General features: G+C 42.8%; 1 long non-coding RNA gene across 1 annotated transcript in view; it reads left to right on the forward strand.

Annotated features, from left to right (window-relative positions):
* The first annotated feature begins 2,008 nt into the window (after nt 1-2,008).
* LOC102368035 overlaps nt 2,009-11,840 on the forward strand; it is a 22,103-nt gene continuing 12,271 nt past the window's right edge. The window contains exon 1 of the long non-coding RNA XR_323857.3: nt 2,009-2,063. This is a non-coding gene — a long non-coding RNA (uncharacterized LOC102368035). The remainder of the gene's footprint in view (nt 2,064-11,840) is intronic.

Below are 11,840 nucleotides of genomic sequence, written 5' to 3' on the forward strand. Positions count from 1 at the left end.
ACAGATAGGAGAGACTTACTGGACCAATCTTCCAGCTGAGAGAAGGTCCCACAGAGAGAGAATCTGCTGGTACCTGTGAGAGAGAGGAAAGAGAGTGAGCCTGGAGTTGAACTGTCTCACTCAGGGGAGTGGGTCACATGGTGGTGGAGGGCAAAAGGAAGACTGTGAGCTGTGAGAACACCCAGGGTCCTCCACAACCTATGTGGAATTAGCTAATAAACCAATTTTATTTTATCCCGCTTCTGGGGTGATTTACTACACCCTCTCTCACTGGGGAATTAACTTCTTATTTTTCCATCATTCCATGGCATGGCAGACGAGCCCCAGGGAGAGAGATATTGTTATTCAGCCCCACACAGCCACACAAGCAAACTATTAAAGTGTATGTTGGATAAATGGACTGTAAGGTGGATAGAAAACTATCATCAAGATCAGACGGTCATAATCAATGGGTTTTGATCTAGTTGGTAGCCAGAACCAAGGTGAGTATCCCAGAGATCAGTCCTGGGACCAGTTTTGTTCAATATCTTTATCAATGACCTGACCTGGAAGATTGGATGGAGTGCACCCTCATCACATTTGCAGATGACACCAAGCTTGTGGGAACAGTAGATATGTTGGAGGGCTAAGAGTCAGAGAGACCTCGACAAATTGGAGGATTAGACCAAACAAAAAAAAATCTCATGAGGCTCAATAAGGACAAGTGCAAAGTCCTGAACTTAAGAAGGAACGATCCCATGCATGGGTACAGGCTGAGGATTGACTGGCTAAGTAGCAGTTCTTCAGAAAAGGACCTAGGGGTTACAGAAGACAATAAGCTAAACATGAGCCAACAGGGTGCCCTTGTTGCCAAAAAGTCTAATGGCGTACTCAGTTGCATTAATAGGAGTATTGCCAGCAAAGTGAGGGAAGTTATTCTTCCCCTTTATTAGGCTCTGATGACACCACATCTGGAGTGGGGCACAGGGCTGGGACCTGTCTCTGACCAGGACAGTTCCCAGCCCCTATCCTGCACACCAACCAGAGGCTGTGCAGCTTGTTCCCTGTTCAGCTCTACAACCCCAAAACTGGGGGGTGAGAAAAGACTAGGGGGCTTGTTCCCCATCCATCTCCATGAGTGTGCAGCTGGATAAGGGAAGCGAACAAGCTCCCCAGTCTGTTCCCCACCAGCTCTGCACTCATGGAGCTGGGCAGGGAAAAGGCTCCCCTGCCCCCACTAGCAGGGAGCTCCCAGTACCAGATCTGTGACCATGGGGCTGGTGGGGGGAGATCTTTATCTCCCAGCACTGGCTCCATGGTTCTGAAGCCAGCACTGGGAGATAAGGGAATCCCAGAACTGGCCCTATGGTTGTGGAGTTGGCGCTGGGAAATAAGAGTCTCCCAGTCCCCCACTTCCTGAACGCAATGGTGGAGCAGGGGCTAGGAGATAAGGATCTCTCAGCCCCCACTCACCAATCATAATCTCAGACCAGGGGGCTTAAAGCTCTTTGCTGCTGGAGCAGGAGGGCATAGTCCCTTCCTGGACTTCTGTGGCAGTACCTGCTCCAAAAGCAGGCAGCTCCCAGGGGTAGGAAATGATCTCCCACCCACTGGTGGATGGCTGACCAGGAGCAGATTTTGTACCCAGTCAGGGGTATTACTACGTCATTACTAATCTCAAATAAATTTGCTACTTTCACTTGCAGGCAGCAAATTTACCAGAGATTAGGGCTTAGTAAGCATATGCACATGTTAATGCACATACTTACTTTGCAGTAAACTATGCTAATGCACAGTTAAGCATCTTATGTAGGTGCTCCAAACATGTTCAAATCCCCCTCTTCCTCCTCAATGCATTTTTGTGTCGTAGTCTTTGGCTAAAATGATGGTAGTCAAAGATGATGGTAGCTGAATGCTCCTACTAATCTTTGACTAAAACGATAGTATCTGAACCTCATGAGAATAAACAAATATGTGGGTTAATGTTTTTCAGGGACTTGAGAAGGCTGAATTGAATCCTACCTGAGATCACCTAGGCACCTCGTAGGTGGAACAGATTCCGATCCCAATTGCTTCAGTTACATGTGAGTGGAATTTTTATAAATGAATCATTGCCATAATCTTAATAATGATGCTCAAATCCAATGCTATAACTTGATACCTTATTTTCTGATACACATCACTCACCTTGTCTTAAAAAATCAGCCTCCCTAAGTAGGGTATGTATATTAATCAGGGAAGATGATTTTTTGACAGGGATAGAATCAACCTGCTTTGATTCCTGCATCACAGTGCAGCAGTTGTTGCTTTAGTATTCAGGTAGCTGCAGGAGACAATTGACTTAATGGCTCATTGTTCTTTCTCCAGAGGTATTAACAATTGTCTTTCCTTTTAATTGTCTTGAGGCTGAACTAATCAAACTATCTTTTTTTTAGGGCATTTTTTGTTCTCTGCTGGCTGCTCTCAGTTCTCTCTCCTATTTCATAGCTTTGGAAAGTCATAGCTGCTCTCATTTCTCTCTCCTATTTCATAGCTTTGGAAAGTCTAGCTCCTTTCAAAATCATAGATCCACCTATGGAGGCCAGGCTTCAGCAATGGCTAGGGTTTCAGGTTTAGTTAGGCAGGAAAGAGAAGGCAAATCACCTAAAGATTAGAGACTGTTGCTCCTCTATGCAGACAGCTCTGGAAAAATCTTTTTTCTTCCTTCATTCTGCCTTCATTTAAAAACAAGGTACATAGTATGTTCCAGGGCATGTTGTATTTAAGAGCATATGGTATTCTGTTAAATCTTGCCTGTGTATGGTCCTATGAGGGCTGCCCCATTATGGGAAGGGAATGCATGCGCTGTTTGATTCTTCTTCTATTAAATAACAAAACTCTCACTGAGGTCAGTTGTGTACTATCAGGCTCTAATCCATGGGTGGGCAATTATTCAGGCTTAATGACTTTTGGTGAGCTATTGTGGGCTACACACACAAAAGTAATGGTGTTTAACACCAAGTATACTTAAAATGTGTTATGACATTTATAGTATAAACTTTATAATATAAATACCATATCAAGTTTTCTGCACAACATCACCATATTTCCACACTCAATTCCAGAAAAAAAATTCTCAAAGTATCACACAATTTTCCAAATATCATATTTTCATAAACACTTCCAAAAAAATAGTTCCCAAACCACTACAGACAATTATGTTGCTACAGTTTCTACATAACTCCCGCCTTTGTGCAAGGCAGCATCCAGCACATGGCCTCCATAGACCCCACTACAGTCATGCTGTCACTGATTTGGTGCAGGCTGCACTGTGCACTTCACTGCAGAGCAAGGCTGGATGATGCCAGTCTGTGCCGGGTGTACCATGTCCACTGCAGGCTCCCCAAGAGCAGTGAATTTTCAAGGGCACAAGGCAAGCAGCACAACCAGAGGCAGGTGATGCACAACAGTATCCTGCTGGCACCAGCTCCATGGAGGAGTGGCTCATGCCCACCTGCTGCTTGGCCACAACCCCTGGTGTTACGAGGAGCTCAGGGAGGGGTTGTTGCTCATTTCCCTGTGGGACATTTCCAAGTTGCTTTGCTGGCTTTGTTTGCACACAAAAGGCCCCTGGGTACATGCCCTGCTCTCCCTGACACTGCACACAGTTGTTGCAGACTGCACCCAGAGCACTGCTGCCCTTTTGTGGGCAAGGACAAAGAACTGGGCCCTGCTGCCCTCAGGTCCTCAAGTCCACAAGGATGCAAGTGTTCTCCATCCTTCATGTTGATCCGTACTTAATCAAATAATAAAACTTAGTAACATTGTAGAGCACACGGTGCTGCCACATTCCCTGGCCTAGCTAATCAAAAGGTGATGATATAATGATAAAAGCTCGAGTCCTGCCCATGCGCAGCAGGTCAAGGTTCTGCAGTGAATTCTTCACCTCTGAAGAGGGGTTGCCCTAAATACTTACATTAGCATGTGCAGTAGAAACCCAGCAACAGAGATTTTGGTGCCAAAATCAGTGACCACTATTCCCTGAGGCAGAGTGGATGATGATTGGGCTGAAGTGTAACGAGTGATAAGTTTGTTTTGCCAATTGGATGAGCACTTGAGTGACAAGTGCCTTAGACATGTGATTGGATTGTTAATATGGGGCAATTTTTAGGGTTAAGAATGGGCTTGAACTCTGCTCTGTGTGTGTGGAATGGTGCATGCCTCATGAGAGTTTGGTGTGTCTCTAAGGAGAGAGACTTGTGAGCTTAAGGCCTGCATCTGGAGAGACTGCTCAGGTTGGACCCAGGACCTCTGAGCTCTTGTTCAGTTCTTCCACCAGCTCAGGTTCATGATTTCCCACTTCCCCAAGTTACAATCAAATATATACAATTACAGTATTAATGGCATGCATCTGTCTACAACCTGATTGAGTATATGTTAATGAGAGGGGTTGATCATGAAGAGCCCCTCCTCAGCTAAGTGAGGAATTTATGATAAATTCTTAACAACTATTTGACTAGGATGGCCTCAGATGGTGCTCAGGTCTGATGAGTCTGAGACTGGATAAGATTAAGGGTGTTTGATGAGTGTCTCGTGTCTGTGGAGTAATTGCAGGTGAGTGTGTATCCCAGGTAGAGCAAGACTCCCTGGTGATCCCTCTGGAAGCACAACCATAGACCAGGACTGGTGCCAGTGGGCCAACACTCTCACCCTGCTTAGAGTCGCCTGCAACCATAAAAATCCTTTCCCTGGCCTGGGTTCTGAGAGAAGCAATGCTCTCGTTTGCATAATTAAGCTTCCAGCATTTAAGAACATGCTCACAAATGTGATACAGGTCTTCCCAAAACTTATCTGCAAGCTGGATAGCATCAGTTGGCAGGCCAGATACAGCCTGTGGGCTGTATTTTGCCCACCACTGCTCTAATCCTTTTCCTCAAGGAAGGAGAAATCTCCAAGTATCTGGCCATCCCCTTGGAGACATAATACAGAATAAATGAGAGTCCATGAAGAGATTATTCTTTCCGAAGAGGAGAGCTGGATAAGAAAGATATCTAGGACCTACACAGGGAGAAGATATGATAGGAGAGGGTCTTTTACTGTAGTAGACAATGAAATAATAAGATCCTGTGGCTTTAAAGTGTGTAAAATAACCCATGGCAAAGACTAGTAAGGGATATGGTTGATTTTTCATCACTTGGACCCTTTACAGTAAAACTGTATTTTTTTTTTAATTAGATGTTATTGAGATAAATGGAGAAATCACTTGCTGAAATCCGATAGCTGGTATTGTGCAGGAGGTCAGACTATGTGATCATAATGGTTCATTCTGCCTATAAAGCTTATGTATCTATATACTGGGGAGAAAATTAGACAATAGCCACCTATGTGTCTGACAATGTGTTATAGTCTGGAGGTTGGATACCCTTGGGTGTATAGCACAAACTTTAAAAAGGTAATCAAAAGGAAGAAACAGGAAAGCAGGAGAAAAGGAGGAAATGTAAAGGGAGAAAAATGAATACAAAGAAAAAAATGAACATTTTTATAGTATCTTTAAATTCATTGGAGAAGTTAAGGTGTGAAGTTTTGAGCTAAACTGTTACTTCTTCATTATCCATAACACAGAATCCAATGCGTATACAGTGGTATAACAAAGTTAAACTTAAGAATTTAAATATAACAACTTAAAAGCTTAAAGGGCCAGGTCCTATTCTACTATTAGGAACCAAAGTCAATCAGTCAGTATATGTGTAATGGCTGAGCCATGCGATAGTGTCCTAAGTGGCCATGTGTAGTTTTTGTAGTCTGCCACTGAACTTAGTTAGCAGGCAGACACTGACAGGGTATGTGTTTTGCCACAGCTACAGTCTGGATTGTCATGAAGACTTCAGTGATGGAGGTTGGATGCACACAGACCTTGCCCTGTCCAGAACCTATTCAACAAGGCCCTCTAATGGCATGACAGGTTAAAGCCAGATGGGCAGACTGTAGGATCTGCAATAAATAGCTTGTTTGGTGGTAATATCGACTTCCATTCCTCATACCAGAGCGTCTCTTGTGTGCAGTCTTAGTGCAGCAGTTTGGATCACAGTGGGTGTCGTGATAGTAAATGTGCAGCAGGTGGGTTTAAGAGATTGTCATACAGCAGCAGGCTTGGATTGTCATAGATCATCTCCAGTAGCTTGCTAGTTGCAACTTCTCCTTTGGATATGAGGGGAAACAACATTGTTCAGGCCCGGGAGCCATAGTAGAGGGGTCAGTTGAAGAGCTCCTGAGATAATGCACATCATCGAATATAGCTGCACATCAATGAGCTTGGTGTGTGATGACCAGTTCCAGCCTGCTGTGCAGTACTCTGCTACAAAATATGAGATAGCAAGATCTTTTATCCTTATGGTTGAGGCTCTTGAGCCCCACGATGACCCAGACAGCTTGTTAAGGAGGTTCATGCATGTCTCAACTTTCATTGCTGTCTTTCTCAAGTGTTCATGGTACCTCAGTGTTCCATCTAGTGTCACACCCAGGTAGATGGGTTCTGCTTCATGCCTCAGCCTCTGACCATTCAGGTATGTTCAGCTCCCAGGCAGCATTGGCATTGTGTTGTTACAAAATTCTGGAAATGATCTTACTGATGCTTCACTGGAGACACCAATCTTGCAGTACTCAGCCAGCTTTGCGACGTCACTGTTCAGAGTATGTTCAAGCTCAGAGAAAATATGGGCCTGGAATCCACAGCAGATGTCACCAGCATAGATGAATTTCTGTGACTGGGTTTGTGGCAGGTCATTGTTTTAAAGGTTGTACAAGGTCCTAGCAAGAACAGATCCCTGAGGCAGTCCATTGGTCTGTCTTCTCCGTGTACTGGTGTTCTCACCCATGCATACCCTAAACTGTCTATTGTGAAGGAGCAGTTTGACAATGTCAGACATCCATGCAGGTAGGGCTCTTGCTATTTTTATGAGCAGACTGGTGTGCCAACTAGTATCATACACTGCTGCAGTTAGCAATGGATCAGCGTTTATGTCATGCCAATCATCAGACCCTGGTCCATACCAGGAAAACTAGTGATCCTTTTAGTGAACCAAATTCTGAGAACTTTTTGAGGAATCCTAGTGTTACAGCCACTGACCACCCAGATGTCATGCAATCCTATGGCTTTCATGTCTGAACTCAGAATCTTACAACTTAATGTTGAGGGTCTGTCAGCTGCCAAGTGAAACCTAATCAGTGTTCTTGCTCACTGACATGCTGTTGACATTGTATGTTTACAAGGGATGGACTTTTCATCTGCTGAAGCTACAAAATTTGGATTTGACTTGCTGTCTCATGCTCCACATCCTAAGTTTGGCTGAGCCACATATGTCTGGTCTGACATCACAGACTCAGTCCAGCTGATGTGCACCAACCTCCGTGATGCCATCCAGGTTGGTGGTTTTAGGGCTACAGATGTCTACAAGCTGCAAATGTCTACAAGTCTCTACAAGTCAACTGGGCCCAACAAGCTCTACCAACTCTGCCTCATCCAGCCATCTACACTGGAGACTTTAACAGCCACCACACAGACTGGAGCTACACAGACACAGATGCTATTGGTGAACAACTTACAATCTGGGCCTCACAACATGATCTTGTTCTCATTCACAACCCCAAGCAGCATAGCACATTCCACTCTTCCAGATGGAACCACAACTACTCTCATGACTTGTGTTAGGTCAGTTCAGTACATGGTCACCCATAGCCATCATCTTGCTAGGTTTTGGAACCTAAGTGCAATTCTATTTCACTCTGTTCAAATAAATGTAAATTGACAAAGATGGGTGGTTCTGCCTTCTCCAAAATTTATTTATTTTTAATTAGTATTAAGTTTAAGATGACACTGGTTACAGAAGTAGAGAAATCAGTGGTTTTTCAGGGACTTGGAAAAGGTGGGAGTAAACCTCAATTAGGCCACTTGCGGACATTACATTGCAGATGTGATTAACCAGTTAATCAAGTCTTAAGAAATAACCTGGCCACACGTTAATGAAATGAATAGAGCGATAAAACAGCCACAAGGTTATTACACACAGTATGAGTAAAGACTTTGTGACTGGTTCTAACTGTACCTTATATTGAACACTTTATATTGAACAATAATCAGCTGATTATTGTTCCTAGCCTTGGCAGTTCATGGAGCCCTTAGCTGCAGTGTGCACTAGAGGCTGGATACACCAGTCAGCTGACCAGCATTCCCAGGCTTTGATGTGTAATGGAGCCAAGGACTCTGATGCACTCCTGAGGCTGGGAAACCCAGTCAAAAGAATGGCACTCCAAGCCAGGTACACCAAGCACCTGGCTTGTTACTTCCTGGTGTAGGGGAAGCCCAGGATCTTGCCTCCTCTTGCACTGGTAGTATGGCACAATTGAGATCTGATCCCCAATTGTCCAATTTTGCCATCATGCTTTCAATTAAGCATCTGCCAGAGGCCTTAGATACCTAAATAAGTGGTATAGGACCTGAACCTTAAATGTTTGCAACCCAAAAATGTTTGAGAGCCACTGTTCTTAAATAAACTCATGTTGTTGTTAAAGGGAATTGTTCTTTTAATCACTCCTTCCTTGGTGGGTATTTTGCAATCCCTGAAAATGGGAACTGTTTTATGTCATTAGCAGGAATCCTGGTTTTCTCTGATTAAAAAAAAAATCGCCAATTTTCGGTTTTAAAAAAGTGACCCAAAATCCACATTTTTCCATGATTAACATGAAACACATATTGTAGTGTTTCATGTTAATCATGGGAAAATGTGGATTTTGGGTTACTTTTTTTTAATCCAAAAATTGGGGATTTTTTTTAATCAGAGAAAACCAGGATCCCTGGTCATTAGCCGTTAATGATACCTTTTCTATTTTCAGAGAGAGTGTGTTGTCTGGGTCTTGTTGTGATGACAGCTCCCCTCACAGGGCCAGGAACATATGAATTTTAAAGTGTCTCAGGGTTATATAGGTCAAATCTTTAGCTGGTGTGGCAAAGCTCTACTTATACTACCTGAGGATCTGACGACATATCTCAGTGCTCAAGGTAGAAATAAATCATTCCATCACTTTATCTTTAAAATGTTTAAAGTTTAATTTTTCTTTTCAATGTTGAAATTTTGCACAGCTTAATCTCCGATTTTGATTTTAAATTATTTCGACTTCTGGGGGGCTCTGTCAAACATGCTTTGAATAGAAAAACAACAGGACAGACTCTGAGTCAATGAACATGTCACTGTACTAACAGCAGAGCTGAGCCATCTATTCTAAATGTCTAGAGCTTTAGAATTTGGTTGTTTTTCCTCTCACATTACTATGTGTGGAAGGAGAAAAAAACTTGGTTACCTTTTCAAACCCAATCAGAAGGGCTGTCAGTCCATCTGCACATTCATTTACAGTTCTGGGAAAGATGCTAGAGAAAGTGCCTGTGAAGCCCAGCCTCTGGAGGCTGAGAAAGGCTAAAGTTGAATGAAGTTGAACTCCTGAAATTGAAATAACTAGTTGATCAATCTAGATTTAGTTTTTAGTTTGGCTGTATTACCTACCCTTAATAAAGATCAGTAAATGTATCACCTTAAATTAAAAAAGCCAATAGAGACCAGAGCTGCTTTTCTTTCCGTGATAAGTGAAAATCAAAATATTCTTTGCTACTTACTTATCACCCCAACTGATGTCTGTGTAGGTTAGCTGCTGGTTGTACACAAAACTCCTGGTGTTTGCTACTCACATAAATTACTTGAACAGAGATTGCTTGAGTTGGGCCAAGTACCTCCATTGTCATCCAGCATTTACACTGCTGTAATACATTAAAACCCACTCCATAGCCAAGGCCAGCTGTGCATTTGGAATGCTATCACACTGCCTGTGGAACAATAAAGGTGCAAAAATAAGCACTGAGTTTGATGCTTATTAGGCAATGATGCTCATAATCTTGTGTATGGTTGTGAACATGGAAAACATATAACTGACACCGGAAGGCTTGGTCAGTTTAATTTGTTCTGTCTTCTCTCTGTCTGTAAAATTGAATGACAGAACAAGACTCCCAGCACCACAATTCTTAAATAGTGTGAAATGTTCAGTGTTGAGAGCTCAGTTATAAAAGCTCAGCTGTGATGGTGTGGACAGCTCTTTCACATGGCCAATGTCCATGTGAATATCCAAATTTGTATCTTAAGTTCAGCTAAAGGAAGGAACCAATTCCCATAGCTGTCAACTACACAAAGAGATCTTCAAGTCAACAATAGAATATTAGGCAGACCCTAACATTTGGGAAACAACAGCTCTCCCGTTACTGCCAGGTAATGGCTCATTCGTAATGTTGCCAAACACCATTTTGAAATAGAGCACATCGATGCCTCTTGTAGAAAATAGGAATGCAACAACCTGCAATGACCATTGGCAATCCCACTTCTTCTACTTGCAATTGTGTCTGCATCTCTAGCACTTGTCTGGTCTTTCAGGCAAGTCTTATTACATGTATTTGCTGAGTTCTCACACTTCAAAACTAGTAAGAGACTATTGCATCATCACCAGGGATCCTGGTTTTCTCTGCTTAAAAAAAATCCCCAATTTTCGATTAAAAAGTAACCCCAAATCCACATTTTTCTGTGATCAAAATGAAATATATAGCTGAATCCCCACTCCCCCCCACTCAAAACCTCCCACCCAAATAGTGGCGTTTCACTTTGATCACAGAAAAATGTGGATTTTGGGTTACTTTTTTTATCCGAAAATTGGGTTTTTGGGTTTTTTTTGCTGAGAAAACCAGGGTCCCCAATCACCTTAAAAGGCAATAGTAAGAGAAACATTGTTTCTTTCCCTTTCTCAGAGGGATATTGTGAAGATGTTAACAGATATTCATGTGCTGATAGACATGAAAAATGTGCTTTGCCAGAAGAAGCAGTGGGTTAATTGGACCCAGTTCCACAGCATCTGTATAGATCAGGTGCTTCAGTAGGGCTTTTTGGTGCTTTTATCTAAACCTAATTCAGTCTATTCAGATGTTGGGTGAGTCAGGTCCAATGCAATGCCTCTTCTGGGCATGCTCTGGGCTTGGCACAGGACCACTCAGAGTTTAAAGTAAAGCATCATTTTGTTTTCTTTTTTCACATCTGCAACCAACCTCAGTTACAATGATCACTGTGGCTCTATAGCTAAATCAATGTGTAGGGACCTACTTAAATCACGGTCATATGCATACAGTCCATTGTGCAGCAGCTGCTTTAAACTTGCTCTTTTTCCTGCGTGCTGCCCCATCCTGGTAGCCCTACTATTGGCTTCCAATCAGCCTGGAGGTAAAAACCACAGCAAATTTATACCACAGTTTTTGCCTCCCAGAAGATTAGGAGTGAGCAGCAGGGCCACCAGGACTTCTCAGCCAATCAGTGGAGTCAGGGGGCATGTGCTGAAAAGAGCAAGATTAAAGGAGTCACTGTGCAGTGCACTTGCACTGTAAATTAGGTTAATCCCTATCAATTTATAGCCCTCTCCTGAAACTTCCTTGATCCTCACAAAAATAACAAAATTTACTCTCCTATGTCACCCACCTCAAGATCTATAGGACCTGGGTTCTTTTTTCTGGTGTCTCAGCCCTTAACTTTCTAACTTCTGGGGTGATGTTAAATAGTCAATTCCTATATACTATTTTAGTACTTACCATTGAAGGAAAGCCCTCTATCTCCAAATCGGGAAAAGGGGACAGTACTTTGTCAGGCAGAACCCTGGAATAATAAAAGAGCTCACTTATCTAATCTCAAGAGAACGACTTTACTGGAAAACTAAACACAAGTTTCGCTAGCATTCAGATCAGGAAATGGAAATGCAATCCAGCCACCCCCCCCCCCCAATAAAAAAAAAAAAAACAAAAAAAAAAA

The sequence above is a fragment of the Alligator sinensis genome, unplaced genomic scaffold (assembly GCF_000455745.1).
Source record: "Alligator sinensis unplaced genomic scaffold, ASM45574v1 scaffold33_1, whole genome shotgun sequence".
NCBI lineage: Eukaryota > Metazoa > Chordata > Crocodylia > Alligatoridae > Alligator > Alligator sinensis.